The sequence below is a fragment of the Bubalus kerabau genome, chromosome 2 (assembly GCF_029407905.1).
Source record: "Bubalus kerabau isolate K-KA32 ecotype Philippines breed swamp buffalo chromosome 2, PCC_UOA_SB_1v2, whole genome shotgun sequence".
Taxonomy (NCBI): domain Eukaryota; kingdom Metazoa; phylum Chordata; class Mammalia; order Artiodactyla; family Bovidae; genus Bubalus; species Bubalus kerabau.
In genome coordinates, this window is record NC_073625.1 from 128,989,263 (window position 1) to 129,006,294 (window position 17,032).

At 51.0% G+C, this 17,032-nt stretch overlaps 1 long non-coding RNA gene across 4 annotated transcripts in view; it reads right to left on the reverse strand.

The window, feature by feature from the left end:
- The window catches only part of LOC129643781 (uncharacterized), a 45,893-nt gene extending 31,752 nt beyond the window's left edge, over positions 1–14,141 (reverse strand). Inside the window, exon 1 of one of the 4 annotated variants that reach the window (XR_008710503.1) lies at positions 13,921–14,141. This is a non-coding gene — a long non-coding RNA (uncharacterized LOC129643781). Of the gene's footprint in view, positions 1–8,486; positions 8,634–13,920 lie in introns of those variants that run through there. The other 3 variants (XR_008710508.1, XR_008710501.1, XR_008710502.1) reach the window with 3 other exon arrangements.
- Between the last annotated feature and the right edge of the window lie 2,891 nt (positions 14,142–17,032).

Genomic DNA, 17,032 nt, shown 5'->3' on the forward strand with positions numbered 1-17,032 from the left:
AGCCCACAGCCTCCTGGGGTCACCCTCCTGTGCCCTACGGATGCTCCCAGGATGGCCCCCGATCATGGTCCCAAACGTCCCTCTCAAACTGCACTGAGAGAGCAGTTCCAAGAACCCCCATGTAACTGCTACATGGGCCCTGGGATGATGGATGGACTGTGGGCCTTGAAGACAGGGCAATCCAAGCTTGAAATCCTGCTTCTGTGACCACGAACATGTCAGGCAAAATCTCTGAGTCTCAGTTTCCTCAGCTGTGAGACAAGGATTATAACATCTATTGCAGGAAACTGTTGGAAGGATTATATGCAGTAATCTTGAGCATGCAGTAGCTGCTCAATAAGTGGCACACAGCATCTACCACATTATTATTACTATTTTAATAACTCTAATTTCACACATCAACAGCCCTGGGGAAACAAGCCCATCATCCGAGACGTTCATCAGATTTCCCTTCCCACATTTTTGTCACTTCTGTTTTTGCTTTGATGAGATGGAATCAGAAGAACTGGGTCCTTGTCCCATTTGGTCATTTCAACTCAGTGTCTCCACATGTAACATAGGAATAGGAACTCACACCCCAGGGCCCCAGTCAAGGTTCTGTAAGTCCTTGCCCTCCTTACCAGCCTCCTAGAGCCCAGTGTGGGGCCCAGAGCCGGGCTTCAGGTCAGAGTTGCTGGGTGGTGGGGTGGAGTGGGGTGGAGGCCAGGCCCAGAGCTAAATGCATAAATAACCAGCCATCCCGGTCTCGCTTCAAAAGTCCTGGTCTCCAAGCCTTTAATCACGGAGCTGCTCTTCCCTGGCCACCCTCCAGAGACGGCCCGCCTACTTCCCATGCAGAGGCGCACAGGGAGGGAGCCCTGGGTCTCGGCAGCCTGCCTGCTTTGCATGGCATGCTGCTAATAGATCCCAGGAACCCAGGGGGCTGCCTCACAGTCGACTCACCCCATACCCCCGGCATGGCACCCCATACCCTACCTCAGAGGCTTGGCTCTGAGCTCCTTTTTCTGACCAGGGTTACCCTTCAGCCCTGCCAGTTTGGAAAATGGGTTTGCCAGGATAGCGTCCTCCTCTCCATGGTGACCACCTTGTATGAACTAAAGCACATAGCATTGCACCCCCACACCCCACAAGGCCTGAGAGATCCACGTATCCCCACGGGACTGTGGAAACCTAATATTAGACAGAGAGCAGTCTCAGAAAATCCAGGACATGTGTTTGCCATGTTGATCACCAGCCCCCCTCACTGTAGACAAACCTCTCTTCAGGCAAGGCAGAGTATTCCTTCGGGACCAGGAGTGAGAAGTATGTTGGGGCTGGGAGTGGGGAGAGGGGATTGCATATGAAATCACATTTGGCAACTTGAGTCATATTTTTAATGCACTAATGGAGTTGGCTTCTTGAAGAAAGGAATCAGTGATTCTTTTTCTATGGGAATGAATTCACATGGGAAAGAGTTCCAATAGAAGGGGCTATTTTTAGATTTGGGTATACTGGATTTGCTTAAATGGAGGCACACCGGTGCACAGTTTGTAACCCTTTCGTTTGAGGTGTCCCTCCCTGTGTATCCCTGCTGTTGGATTCATCTGCCAGCTCTGTCATTTGCACCCCCACACCCCACAGAGACAAGGCGCAGAGTGGCCTGGGGGAGAGACAGGCCCTGGACATTGGCACCACCTGGACCTGGGTTTGAACCTCTGCTCTAGTTCTTCCCAGCCAGGTAACCTTACACACCTTATGGGCTGATTTGCCGCTGATGTGGGACAGATGGAAAGGCAATATTCTTCCCCAATAGATCAGGTAGGAGGATTAAATCAGGTCATGTTCATAAGTCACTGAGCATTTGCCGGAACACAGGACAGACAAGGCCAGGAGACCCCCTCCGCACCCCCAGCACTGTGCCTTCAGAAATTCCTAAAAAATAACATCTGCCAACTTAGGCAGCACATCTGCCTGCCCCCCAGCACACCGCCAGCCCTCGCCAACCTGAGCACATCCTGCCTCTGTAAATCATCTTCCCCAGATGAGCCCCCCTTCTGAGTTCTGAGCTCCAGCAGACAATGAAGCAAGATTAGAGCAGACCAAGGTACCTTCACAAGGACCCCCGCTGATCCTTGCCTCCCAGCACCCAGGTGTAGCCAGACCACAGCACTCTCAGAAGTCACAGAATCCTAGAATCCTAGGGCTAGGTGGGTCCTTAGAGGCCTTGGGCCTTTAGTTCCCTGTGGTATGTATGGGAAAACTGAGGCTGGGCGCTGCCTCACTTCCTCATGGTCTAACAGCTGGTAAGGGGCAGAAGCAGCACAAGAGCTGGACTCTTAGGAGAAGCAGACTGTCCCCTCTCCCCTACATGCCCCTGGAGGGTACAGGTCTGGCCACCCTGGAAGCCTGCATTCCACCTGGGCAAAGACTGTGTCCCTCATCTGTCCACACCCAGAGATCTAAGTGGTGTTGGCGGATAGCTGACAAAAGGTTTAGGAAGCATGCTGGAAGCCTCCTGGTTTTCTGTCTTTGTCTTTGGGAGGGACTGTGGTGTTGTTGAGAAAGAATGTGGCCTTAAAGCCCAGGGTACTGTAAATGCAGCAACTCACATGTACAAGGTAACCAGCATGGTGCTGGACTCACAGCAAATGCTAGAAAATGGAGGCCATGATCTGGAATATTAGTCCTGATTCTGCTGCTGTGTGACCTTGGGCAAGTCAACAAACCTCTCAGAACCTCAGTTTTCTGGAGAACAGGAACAATAACATGCCCCTAGTTGACCTGCCAGGTGCTTCCCTGGTTGCTCAGTGGTAAAGAATCCACCTGCCAAGCAGGAGACTCAGGTTTGATCCCTGGGTTGAAAAGATCCCCTGGAGAAGGAAAGAGCAACCCACTCCAGGATTCTTGCCTGGAAAATCCCAGGGACAGAGGAGCCAGGCGGATTACTGCAGCCCACAACGCTCCTCTGTCCTTGGGATTCTCCAGGCAAGAATCCTGGAATGGATTCCATTCCCTTCTCCAGGAAATCTTCCCAACCCAGGGATCGAACCCAGGTCTCCTGCATTGGCAAGTAGATTCTTTACTGTCTGAGCCACCAGGGAAGCCTCATTGCAGTCCATGGGCTGCAAAAGAGTCAGCCATGAATTAGCGACTAAACAATAGTTGACTTGCCAGGGGATTCAGTTCTCCCAGGGATGTCGCAGGCCTTCACAGAGGAGGTAACGCTTGCGAGATGAAGTGAGCTTCCCACAAGTTCAAGGATGAGGTGGGAATTCCAGGTTGAGGGAACCACAAAACAACAGTGATTCAACAAGGAAACTATGGGATGGAGAAAGAGGGCCCTCAGTGTGGCCACTAACACTGAAGGCCTGAAGCTCCTGTGTGCATACAACCAGCCCTCACTCCCCTACTGTCTCCTGAGGACTGGGAGGCCTCTGACAAGCCCCAACATTTACAGTCCTAGTGGTGTTTACACTATTCCTACAGATGAAGGTCGATTGCCTCAAAGTCACAAAGGTTGAGAGAAGTTGGGTTAAGCCCCACTGTGTCTGGTGCCTGGCATGTCTGTGAGTTACAGGTCCAGGCTTCCAGGGGGCTGTGCCTCAGTTGGGAATCTTCAGGCTCCACAACCCCCTGCAGGGCCCACTGTCCCTCAGCCCTGACTTGGTGGAGACCCGACCCTTCCTGGTCTCAGGCCCTGCAGCAGAGGGCAGAGGGAAGGCCCTAATTCCTTCAGGCTTCAGGGAGCTCAGATCTGATCCTGACAGACTCAACACCCAAATATAGGTTGTTTCTTTCTGCTCCATCCTCCATGGAGAGAGAGGTCAGAGCAGAAAGAGGCTGGTACACTTATATATATATATATAAGTCTTAGTAGTGGCATGTGGGAATGTGGTATCTAGTTCCCTGACCAGGGATCAAACCCCAGTGCCCTGCATTGGGAGTGCAGAGTTTTAAACACAAGACCACCAGGGAAGTCCCAAGCCTGGTACATTCTTGCAGGTCCAATATGGCAGAATGGGAATGAAGGGGTAGACTGGGATGTGGGCCTCTGAGGCATCCGGGGTGGGGTGTGTTACAAGATGAGCAGCTGGCCCTGGGCTGTGGGTGCTGACAGAGCAGAGAAGCTGTCCTTCCCCTCGGGTTTGGGCAGATGAGTGCGTGAGGGACAGCAGCAGGTCCAAGCCGAGTGGCCTGATGGGGCTCTAGGCCTCTTTAGCCACCATGGAGGCCCCGGAAATACCAGGGCCGGGAGGGGCCACAGGGGGACAGAGGCCTAACCTCCTATCTCTTAGGTCTCCACCAGACCATCCCCCACACCCTGGCCACGCTGGCTGTCTCTCCTGGGCACCCTTTTCTGCCATCAGACCCCTTTTTCTCCCCAGTCAGGGTCCTACCAGGCTCCAACACCACACTCAGAAAGACCTTGTATGTTTTTCAAATTAATGCAATTAAGAGCATTAAAGTTTGCGAACGATAGAGTTTTTCATTTTCCTTTTATTTGATTAGAGAAATTCCCACTGCACAGTTCCCCCAAATGAAACCCAGACCCGAGGCCCATTGTTCCGGGGGCTTCCATGAGAATGTGTTACCTTTCAATCTCACACACTAATGTGTTTAGCGTTACAGTCCCCCCCGGGCGGCTGCAGGAAGGATCTGGAGCCTTGATTAAAGCGGCCTTTGCTGGGCAGGAATGTGGGCTCCTCCACCCGGGAGTCACAGAGGGGCTGGGTGTTCGCTCACAGAGCCTCTGCTCACAAGTCAGGCTGGCCGACCGGGGACTGGGCTCGCGGGCACTTGTGCCTGGCTGTAATTAGGCATTTTTCCCTCTGTCTTCCCTTTCCTCTCAGACCCCCTGCACCTCTAGCCACAACAACTCACATGTGACAACACACACACACCCGTGTCTCCTCTCCTCTCTCCCATCTTCAGTCCCCTGGCTGCTGCTGTCCTTGGTCAGCTCCATTCAGAGGCAGCACTCAGATCACAGTAATCACACTGCTTCTCCCTTAGTCAGGCCCCAAGCTCCAAGGTGCAGAGCAGAATTAGAGCCAAACGGGAAAAATTGATTAGAGGAATACGTAAGGAAGGCCTGGGAGAGGGAGGAGGGAGGTCATAACCCCTGTTAAAAAATTCTACGAGTGCCAAATTTAAACAGGATGTTAAGTCTACACCCCTCCTACCCCAAATCACCAAAGGCTCAGTGCTGGGAGGCCCAGGTTCCTTCCTCTTCCAACTGGGGCTGCTGGTCCCTCCTGGCCCCAGAACAGCATGGCTAGGCCGTCTGGGTTCTGCCAGTGCCCCGGGTCAGGAAGCCCTGGGGCTTCCAGCCGCTTGTATCCCACAGACCTTCAACAGCACAAGCCAGGGGCCTAGGAGATCGCCAGGACCTGGCCCCAAATCGGCAAAACTAAAAAGCCATCCAGTTTGTGAGCTAGAATCCGAACTAAAAATAAGCTAGTCGACTCTCAGAGGCCCGGCTCCTGCTGCTCCTGGGTCCCAAGGAGCTGGGGAAGGGCTTGGGAGAGAAACACGATCCATCTTCACCCCCACTCCAAAGCTGCATTCCCAGATGCCTCAGAGTCATTCCACAAACATCCATGGAGGCCCAGCCTCACAGAACAGAGCAGGCACTGAGGGCTGGAGTCAGAGAGGAGCACTCCAGTCCCCCAGAATAGTTAAAGAAGTCAGGGATGGGGAAGTAGGGGGGGTGTTAAGCACCTATGGCTGTCCTGGTGACCACATGCTCCACGCGAGATTAGTCCCCCCAGACCCCAGCAGGGACCAACCCATACTTGCAGATAGAAAACCATCCCCCCCCAACCGCCCCCCCCACCACCACCACCGCCGGCTCCCCACCGACCCTGTGGAGCTAAGAGCTCAGGCCTAACCAGACTGAGCCTTTGCTTGCATCTCTCTTCAAGCCTCTGCAGAGCTCCACACCTGGTTGTCCCTCTGTGCAAATCCCGGGCCATTTAGACATGCTTTCTAAGAAGGTTGCTCTGTGGTGAGTGGAATCAAGGAGGCTGATGCCTACTGGGGGCAAGGGAAGATGGAGACTGAATTAAAGCTATGGGTGTGGGACAGGGATAGGGGGAACTGGAGGGATGATTCAGCCAGTTCAGAACCAGGTCCCCTGCCTCCCCTCTGGGCTGCTGCCTCATTTATTCTACTCGGTCCCAAGGGAGGAAAATTCCCCCACCTGGGCTGGAAAAGCTGTGGGGGGCGGGGCGGGGCAGGGGTGGGGGACTGATTTGCAAGGCTAAGTGAGGGGAGTTCACTGTCCTTTTGTTCATGCAGACACTCACTCAGGCAATACTTGGCCGATGAGATAAATCCACCTACACCTTTAAACTGTACCTCCCCACGCAGGTCTAACCCTTGGATGGGTCCCAGGGTTCTGCCACAAACATCTGCTCAGGCCAACAGCCCCCAGGGAGCAGATACATAACGAGAGCTGCATTTGGATGAAGGAGGAGGTGGAGAAGGCAATGTGAGGAAATCAGGATTGCAGTGGAAACTGCTCAGGAATTTGGCTTCATGTCTAAGTTGATTCTTCCTAGACAATCACCTTAATGTGGGTATCTCTCAGTTACCCATGCTGCAGGGTAGGACGGGGAGGGAGTGGAAGATACCAAAGGTGAATAATCCAGAGACTATTTCTGATTATTCCTGTTGGACTTTGCCAGTTGGCTTTTTTCCCCCCTGTTTAGAAACTTGCTTCCCTAAGCAGGATTTTCTTTGACTATTTTTCAAATTTTCCTCATGATTTCCAACCACGAACAATCCTTTCCCAAGATGACCGGGCTTGGTTTTATCCTGAGCGCCATTCAAACCACAAAGACAGAAAGCAGGGGGTAGGGATGGGGATTAACTGAGATGGTACTGGGGCAAGGCTTCCTTACTGAGGGGTCAGAATTTGCTGTGGACAAGCCCCTAGGTGAGGAAATTGCCAGAGGAGATTCCAGGCTGTGGGACCATCGCCTCTCACCCCATCAGTGCCCATACTCCACGGTAAGACCCTGAAAGGACATGGCCACAGAACATGCTAAGGCCTTAGGTGGTACGAAGAGGAGAGAACTCAAATCATATGGGATTGAGGCGAGGGGTAGTGGCCCTGGTGAAAGCCCGACTCCCAAGGAAGGTGGGGAGGAGGACCCAGATTACAATTTCCAAGGAGTTATGGAAACCTCAGTCTAATCTAAACCAGCACCCACATTCCTGTAGCACTGCCAGCCAAAGCCTCAGAACCATACCGAACCACTCAGGAGCTATGCCCACATCATGGAGTCCAGGGTGGCACCAGCAGAGGGTGGGGACAGGCCAGCTTCTCTGTTTTGGGCACACAGCTCCCCCCTCCTCATTTAACTCAGTCTAAAAGGCACAGCAGCAAGGATTCTTCTCTGAGTTTAAATTTTTATGGAAATGAATCAATTTATCTCAGAACACAAGGAGGGGAGGCAGAGGGATGGGTGATGAATTCCCTTTCCTTAATGCAGATGGACTAAATCCCCTTTGCTTCCTACTGTAAAAAAAAAAACCCAGACATCCAAAAGCTGCTGCCTTTCACACTGTTGGATGCCAGCTGATAACTCAGAAAGCTGCTGATAAATCCTGAGGCTAGGTTGCTCTCAGCTCCTCTGCCTGACCCCAGGAGAGCTGCCTCAGTCACCCCTTGTGTTTACAGAGGGGCTCAAGAAGGCCCAGAGCAGGGCTGGAGGGCTGCCTGACTTCCAGGAATGTGATTGCCTTGAACTGGAGGCCCAGAACTCTTTGAGCCAAAAGCTCATGTCCTCACAAACGCTTTCACAAGTATCATCTGACTAGTTTGTTGCTAAAGTTGCAGACCAGGCCTGATATGGTCAACATTGGCCCACGGATGGGTCAGCCATGCACTCTGCCTGCAAACCCTAGCCTTGTGTTCAGCCAGAATCTGAGTGTTGACTGCCTGAGCGCTTACTCTGGGCCAGGATTTCGCCTGCACTCCCTCACAAGCACTCCTGAGAGGAGGTATCAGCCTTAGGCCCATTTTTCAGATTGTAGAACTGAGGCTCCAAGAGTTTAAGTAACCTCTTTTAGGTTGGTGGTGTAGTTGCTAAGTCCTGCCTGATTCTTGTGACCCCATGGACTGCAGCCTGCCAGGCGTCTCTGACCATGGGATTCTCCAGGCAAGACTGGAGTGGGTTAACATTTCCTTCTCCATCTTTTAAGTTACACAGCCAATAAGTGGCAGAAACAGGTTTTGAATTCACATATCTGATTTCTGAGCCTGAGCTCTTTATTTCTAAGTTAGGCAAAGCCTGATTTGGGTTCTGGTACAACTTACCAGGCTTTCCTGCTCCACTCCTTATATGGACATTATAGTTCAGCCCCATAAATGAACCTTGTTTTTTCTGTCTCCTCTACTTGGCATGTCCCTCGCACTGACCCCCAACTATGACCTTCCACACTGACTCAGTGTATCATAAAAGACTCCCCTCTTCTGGGTCCCCTTGGCACTTGTTTACCTTAGTGGTTCTCCAAGTGTATCTCCAGACCAGCAGCATCAGCATCTGATCCCACCTCATACCTGCTGAATCAGAAATTCTGGGCATGGGGCCCAGCATTCTGTTTTAACAAGCCCTCCAGGTGATTCTGCTGCACACTCAAGTTTGATAAGCATTGGGCTGCCTCTTGCTTCTTCAGACCCCATCAGTTCTTGGCAATGATTAAGGGAAAGGTTAGCTTTTGTTGTGATTGTTGACGCCTGAGCCCTCCTCGTCAGGTTTAGCTGCTAATGATGAACGGCGGGAAGCTCTTTTTGGCCTTCACTGTTGCTTTCCACTCCACAACTTGGCCTCTTGTTCCAGAATAGCCCACAAAAGTAACCATTGCCACTTGGACTTTATCACCCCTATCTTCAGAACCAGCTTCAACAGCCTCAGCGACTGCCTCCCCACCTCAGGGGAGAGCTGGGCTGCAGGCTGTCCACGACAATCACCTGGGGCCATCAGTGTGCCGGCCTCAAAGGACCTCTCCAGGTTCTGTTGAACGGCTACTTGGCTGCCTCCTGGCTTCTTCTTTGAGGTGTCTCACCGCAGCTCACAGACCAGCACTTGTTTAGGGGGCTAACCTCCCAAACCCATTTGTCCTGGAGATGAAACTCCATTTTCACTGATGAAATCTCCATCTCTGATTATATTAATAGAATCAATATTATCTATTTCTCCCTTTAATTCTGTGAATTTTTGCTTCGTGTGTTTGAATTACTGTTATATGTTGCATACACATAAATACATAGGAGTATTTTCCCTTCCTGATGAGTCAACCCTTCTACCATTATAAAATGTCCCCCTTTATCTCTGGTAATACCTTTTGTCTTGAAGTCTATTTTATCTGGTGAGATAGTCTCTCCAGCTTTTGAATGTTTATAATTTTTCACCCATTATTTAAAACTTATCTGTGACTTTAAAATACTTCTCTTGCACACTGCAAATAGTTACATCTTTTTTACAAAAAAAATCTATTCTGACAATCTCTGCCTTTTAATTGCAATGTTTAGCCCATTAACATTTAATGTAATTATTGATATGGTTGACTTTAGTTTCATTTGCCCCCTCTGTTTTCTATTTCTTAGTTCCTCCTTCCCTGCCTTCTTTTGGATTTTTAGAATTCCATATAAATATATCTATTGGATTTGTAGCTATACTTCTTTGCATTAATTTTTTAATGATTGCCCCAGGGATTACAACATACATCCTTAACTTTTCACGGTCCACTTAGAGTTACTATTTCAAGTAAAATGTAGAAACCTCACAACCACGGAGGTTTATTACCTCTTACCCCCATTCCTTACGCTACAGTTATCATATGTATTTCATCTACATATATTATAAAACCCACAAGACAATGTTATAATTTTGCTTCAAACAGTCATGTGAATTTTAGAGCAATTAAGAGGGCTTATTGCCAAAGGGAACCCCCAAATTAAGGGAAGCCTTTCTTAGGAAGCTGATTCAGCTCACTGTTGTAAAAGGCAACCTGGGTCTTGCAACCTGGATTCCTTCACTCTCTTCTAGCTAAAGGTGAATTCCGGGTCCATAGGGAAGAACCTTTTTTTTTACTTTTTACTTTATATTGGAGTATAGAAGATTAACAATGTTGTGATAGTTTCAGGTGGACAGCAGAAGGACAACTGATTCATTCTTTAAGAGCCTCACTGAGCCTCCTGAGATTCAATCATCAGAACCAAGTCCTTTACACTGTTTCCATGGGGTCCTTGGCATTCAGACATGAAAAGCCAGAATTCCCAGAGTGGATGTAGAGATTAAGTCTCACCAGTGTCCTGCTTTCCTCTCCCTCTCTCATAAGAGGCACTTTCTCTCATGTTATTACTACTTTTTTTTTTTTTTCTTCACCTCTCCTTCTATGTTATAAATTCTGAAGGTAAAAGATCTGGTCTTATGCATAGTAGGTACTCAGACAACCTTGCTGAATAAGCAAATAAAACCCAAATGCATTTCCTGACAGCTCTGGAGACAGTTGGGCACAGAAGGGAAAGTGTGCCAGGAAGAAAAGGAGGTCCACGTGTGTCTGCCCCTGGAATGGTGGGAAATCATTTCCAGGGGCAGGGGGTATAGCCAAAAACATCACTGCGGATTGATGAGGGGATCACAGAGAGCCTGAGGTTGACTCTGATGAAATGTAAACGTGGGAGTTGAGAATGTGAAGGCTGCAAAGTGGGACGGGGGAAGCTACCAGACCAGGATGTGTGGGTGGGACCAGGATTTTTAGCACGCTCACGTGTACCTGGAGGAAGTGTGTGCTGGGCCACCCAGAGCTGCTGACACTGCAGCCTGGAGGGTTGGAGCTTTTTAGAGAAACCATTAGTCTAGTGACAGGGAGAAGAATGAAAAAGCCGCCAGGGCCGAGGTAAGCACAGGGCTGGTCCACAAGGCTGCGGGCCACACCATCAGGGAGGCAAATGGAGATCATTCATCTGGGTACTTCCAGGAGACCCTGGCGGGTCAGGGTTCAAAAGGGTGGAACTGAAGCTGGTCGGAAATGCTCTGTCCTGCTAAGGGGCCTGAGAGTGTGGTTTAACAGAAGCCTCAGGAGGAAGACGGGTGTCCTGGCAGGACAGGGTGTCCCAGGGGTCAGGTTAAAGGAGGAGCGATGGCTGGAAGGAGGTGAAACTGGGAGTGCCTCTGAGTCATGCCCTCAGTCTGCGCCAAGCTAAGTGAATAACATGAGACCTGCAATACCTAATTTCATATGAAATGCGATAATCGAGTAATGGGGCAGATTTTTGCATGTGGCTTGTAGAAAAGCTGAAGAGGAGGAGAGATGGAGCAGGGACAAGCCGCAGCACGTTTCAGCCCATACATAAGAGCCAGTTAGCCAGTCTGCCAGGCACTGCCAGCTGGAGTGAATGAAATGCCTGTTGTTTCAGGGCAGGGGGAAAATGAGTGACCGTTATTTAGATTAAGGAATTTATATCCAACATGGTGTGAGGTTAAACAAATTGGTGAGTGAGACTTGACCTGTTATAATAACCTTAAGCGCTTGGGGCCTACCCCAGGAAGGAGGAGAGGGCAAGAGTGCTCATGAAAGCCTACTGTGTGCACAGCCCCGTGGCAAGCTGGCCCCAGGGGAGGGCGACACTAGAACTCCCTGAAAGCCTCGGGGCCTCGAGAGTTTTAGGTTGCTAGAGTTTTCCTATTTCACGGCACAGAATGGCTGACTCTTCAATACATTCAACTCCCTTCCAACACCAAGTGGTGAGCATGATTACAAAAAGACAGTGTGAGGCCTTGCATTAGGTTTCTGGGGATTCAGTCCAAGGAGAACGTGAGCCCCAACACCAGACCCTCCCCTCAGAAGGAAATGTCTGAGTATTGAAAATGCGGTGCTATTTCCAGTCCAGGCTAGCTGGAGCTTCCCTTGCGTGTATCCAAGATGACGGCCACTTCTAGTTGATTAAGGGTCTGGACAAACCGGATCCTAGAAGAAGTCAAAGAAGATTCAGTAACTCCCAAAGGCCTTCTCCAGTGGGGAATCAAAGGCCACTGCCCCACACTTTCCTCTCCCATGATTATCTCCCAGCCCATCAACACAATGAATCTGTTCTTGACTGGATTACTATCCAATTCTGTACAGTGACCCTGCTTTGCTGCCAATCTGGGAGACAGCATGGCTTCTCCCACGTCTTTATAGATTGGCTTGCTCACCCCTGTAGGGGGAATTCTGACCTCAGCAAGGTTCCCGGGGCAGGTTCAATCGGTCAGGATGTCCCTTTCTGGGCTCTACAATATGAGTGGTTCTGCCCGGACACTGGGAGTTTAGGCAGATCCATTACCGCTGAAGTTCTTAAGTGGGGTCTTTAAAAGAAAGAAATTCCTGAATTCCTGGTAAATAGCCAAATCACAGAAAGAGTTGACTACAACCTAATGCTTACAACTAAAGTAAGCATTTTGCCTAATTACAGGTGTAAGGCATGGTTGTCTTTCTGGTTCTAGCGGCCCATCCCTGCTCCTCCAGGCAGAGGTAGGTGAGCCTTATGCTGCCTCTGGACTTCAATCATCCCTCTTTGTTGTCAGTTTCTGTCTTCTTCATCTGCATGTGTCACCAGTTGCCTGGAGACCCCATTTCTATTTTCTTTTTCTGTTTTTAGTTCCTGACCAGGGATCGAACCTGGCCCACGGCAGTGAAAGCGCCAAGTCCTGACCACTGGACCGCCAGGGAATTCCCATCATATCTATTTTCTTGATACCTGGTGATTATATTGCAATGCTTGGCTGCAGGATTGGCACAGCATTCATGAGAGCTTTTCTGCTGCCAATTCTCAGCGTGCTTCTCACCACCACCACCACCCACCCCCCACCATCTCTCATCACATCACCCTTTGCTGGCTGGTACTTCTGCTCCCTTTGGTCACTATGCTGGCTGGCTTTACTCCCCTGAGCTCCAGCAGCCAGCATCTCCCAGCGTCCACTGTCAAGGTTCCAGGCAAAGTCAGCCCTCTTCAGGTCCAGGCTGCCTTACTGCCCTCGCCTGTGCCAACTCTGACAGCCAGGACATCACTGCACAAAACCTCTTTGTAATGTAGCCCTTTGGCTAAGCTTGGTGGTCAAGGGTGACCGTTGGTATTTTGACACCTGAATACTTATTTGGACACGTGCAGACTTATTTTTTGTTGTCATTATACACTGGTCCGTAATGAGGTACACACACAGTTGTATACCTCAGTTGCTTTCTGATTTGTCTATTGGTAAAAACAAAAAGTTCCTTCAGCCCAGCATTATTACAATGACCGTCATAATCTTTCTTGTAAGTACGATCATTAGTATTTTAACAGTTAACCAAATATTAATATATTTTGTTTACTAATTAGAATGATTAATAATGATTCATTACTAAAATAGTATCATCAGTCTGGGCCCTCAGCTCGACTCCCTGAGGGTTTTGCCCAGCTCTTACAAGTGGCATCTGTGACAACTGGTCACACATGAAAATCTGACCCCTGAAGTGGCTAGGGCCTTGTGTTTCTTGTCTGGCAATGAATGTTCACACTGTGCCCAGTGCCCACTGCTTCCTGTGTCTCCTCCCTTTGTTTCTCCTGATGCCACATGCCCATCACAAGCTTCTGCATGGGCATGTCACACCGGTGCAGGTCAGAGAGTGACCCCTGAAGAACAAATAGGGGAAAGTGGGCCCTCTAGGGGGGCTCCCACATCAGCAGATCTACTGAACCATGCCTGAATGCAGGGCGCTGGCTCTGATGCTCACCTCCCCCCTGAGAGGTACTAGGGGTAGATCCCCTATTTTATAAACATGGAAACTGAGGCCTACAGAGCCTCCAGCCACACAGGTTGATAGCACCAGATGGAAACCTGGGTCTTCGTTCCCTCCTGCCAGAGGTTTCCTGTGCTTTGTTTTCCCAAATAGAAGGGTGAAACTCACTCTTTCTCTGTCTCACTCTTCTCTCTCTTTTTCTTCCTCTTTGTCTCTGGTGTTTCTGGGGAGATGTATGGCTGGATCCCGATTGCTGTGAGGAGTGGGAGAGGCAAAACTCACCCCAGCTAAGCGGTTTGGGGCACCAAGACAGGAACTCCCTTTGCTTTCCAGAGGCTGCTAATGGGAGTGGGGTGGAGTTTAGCTGGAAGAGCGGATGGAATCTCTTGCAAAACCCTAATAAATCTGCGGGCCCAGCTGTTCCTCATCTGATGATCCTGAAGGGAAAGTGTGAAATAGTAGAGATGCTGATGGGCCTGGGGGGGGCCCCTTCAAAGCCAACCCGGTTTTCCCAAAGACCCCAGAGCAGGGGTGGGAAGTATCCGGAAACGTCTGAAGGGTGTTTGTGAGAGTTGGGAGGCCTGGGCCCCCAGAGGCCAGATGCACACATGGAGCGTGCCTGGGAATGCCCTAGTCCTGGGGCCTCTGGAAAGTGGGCCACTCACCCCATCCCAGAGCGCACGAACCTTGCTGGCAATTAGGCAGCCCTGGGTTTGAATCCCAGCTCCACAGTTTGGGGGCTGTGTGGGCCTGAGTGAGATATTTAACCTCTCTGAACTTTGTTTCTGTCACCTGTAAAATGAGGATAATAATCCTCCCTGCGGGCTTGGGGGGTGCAGGGCGGGGAGTAAATGTGCTAATGTATGTAAAGCTCCTGGCATGTGATAGGTGCTCCTTCTCTTTCCTTCTTTCTCACTTCCCCTGCCCTAGGGAGTCAGAAGGGGCCAGGTGGTGCTCACCCAGAGACCAAGCCCAGGGATCAAGACCCCCATCTCCACCCAACCCATACTGCACCCCACGCCCCCTCCCCCTGGCACTCACAGCTGGTATGGATGGGATGGGGCCTTGCAGAACACTGTTCCCACTTCCCTTGTCCCTCCAGCCCCTACAGGAGTCAGGCCCCAGAGGCTAGGGTGGGGTTGCAGGGCCACTGCCCCTCCTGACCTTGACTGTTCTTGGCCAGCAGGAGCTGGACCAGAGGTTTCTAGAGTGGGCACTGCTGCCCCCAAGGCAAAGGACACCCTCTCCATGGCTGAGGACTCTGGCCCGAGTTGAAAAGCCTTTAACTGAGCTCTGGCATCTCCATTCCCCGAGAGCATAGTCGTCAATCCTCTCGGCAGACAGGCCGGCCACGAGCCCAGTTTCAGAGAGCAGGCCTGGGCTGGCCCAGGCCCAGAGGACCCAGGAGGATCTGCTGCCGATCGGCCGCGAGGACACCAGCCTCAGAGCACCCCAGCGACTTGAGCTCACAGAGGCCAGGCCAGAACTCTGCCAGTCCAGAGGGTGGAAGCCCAGCATTCTCAGGACCTAGAACCCACCCGAAAGACTGAGGGCAGGAGGAGACAGGAGCAAAAGAGGGTGAGATGGTTGGATGGCATCACCAGCTCAATGGACATGAATTTGAGCCAACTCCGGGAGATGGTGGAAGACAGGGAAGCCTGGCGTGCTGCAGTCCATGGGGTTGCAAAGAGCTGAACGTGACTGAGCAACTGAACAACAAAAGCATGCCCTGGACTGGAGTCAGACAGCCCTGGGTTCGAGAACTTGGTCAGCTGGGGAACCTCTGACGAGCCCTGGACCCCTCTGCACAGGGCCTCTGGTCTGTAAGATGCTAACAGCTCCCTGCAGGCTTGTGAAGGTTGCTAAAACCATCCTCCCAAGCCTGCAGCATGGGCTCCGGGCATGTTAATCTCCTTCCCGCATTTCTTTTCTGCTTTTTCCTCTCATAGATTTTTCTCTTTCCTTATCTCTTTGATCTTTCTTCACCTCTAAATCTCTTCTCAGCACTTTTCTCAGTCCCTCAGGCTGCTTTCTTTTCTCCTTTCCACAAGTCAGACCACAGAGGCAGGGAGGCTGGAAGGAAAGCCTCATACCTGAGACCATGGAGGCCCGGTGCTCACAGGCCTGAGGGTGCTGGCCTTCGCTGGGCTCCCAGCTCCAGAGCAGATCCTGATACTCACCTCAGCTCCTCTTATGCTTTCCCTCTTGGAGGCTTCTTCCTGGCCAAGAACAGGAGAGACAGGAGAAAGCAGGACGAGACAGGGAACAGAGGTGGTAGTCCCCCACAGCCACCCCTCAGCCTGGCAAACAGACAGCAGAGGCTACAGGAAATAAACACGACACTAGTTAAGTAATGGAGTAATGGGGTGCTTCGGTGCAACTGCTCCCCTCCCTGTGACTCCCCTCCACATCCCAGTGCAGAAAGAAGTCCTTCCTCAGATCTAACTTATACCTTCCTGCTGCACTTCCTTTTGGTCCATGTGGATAATGCTGCGCTCATCACCCCTCTAACGGGCACCTCCTCACTAGGCCTTCTCCTCAATTCCGTTCAGCTCAGGGGCCTTAGGGAGGGAAAGCAAACTTTAAGAGGATGTTTAAAGTTTGGCTTCTCGTCACCACATCTCAGCTGAGTCCATAAAATCGCCCTATAAAGCCCACTGGCCAGCCAGCTGCCCTCAGCCTCAGGGGCCTCCCTGTTTCATGATTGGTCCCAATTCAGACACCAGCTGGATGTAGGAACTTGCTGGCTTTTATGAAGAGATGTTAACAAGAAGCATCTCTTCCCTGCTGTCTTGTTCCCAGAAACTCCACTCCTTCCCTCACTCGTGGTGTTGTTTTCCGTCAGTCATTGTTTGCCAAGCGCCTCCTGGAGCCAGGCTCTGGGCTGGGCCCTGGGGTGGGGGTGGTCACAGGTAAGAGCTGGCACAGGGGGTGGCCTCGGAAGGGCTGGCCCCACAGGAGTGAACACCTGGGCGCACCTCAGCAGTAGCTGCAGTAGCTGGATCACACTGCACTCTCAGTGTTTGTAAACTGCACGGTAATTGTGAAACAGTGTTGGAAAAACAAACAATTACAGAGCAGCCTGATAAGAGCTGCCAGGAGGTGTGCTCAGAGATCCGGGAAGCAGGACTCCTGTTCCGCTTAGGATCAGGGAAGTCTTCCCGGCAGAGGCGCCCTATGCATCATTGCCTGAAGGATGCTTAAAAGTTTTCAAAGCAGGCAAGATGGGCCGGTGGAGGAAGGGGTAGCAAAGTTCTGGGCTCTCCTTTGCTAATGGACC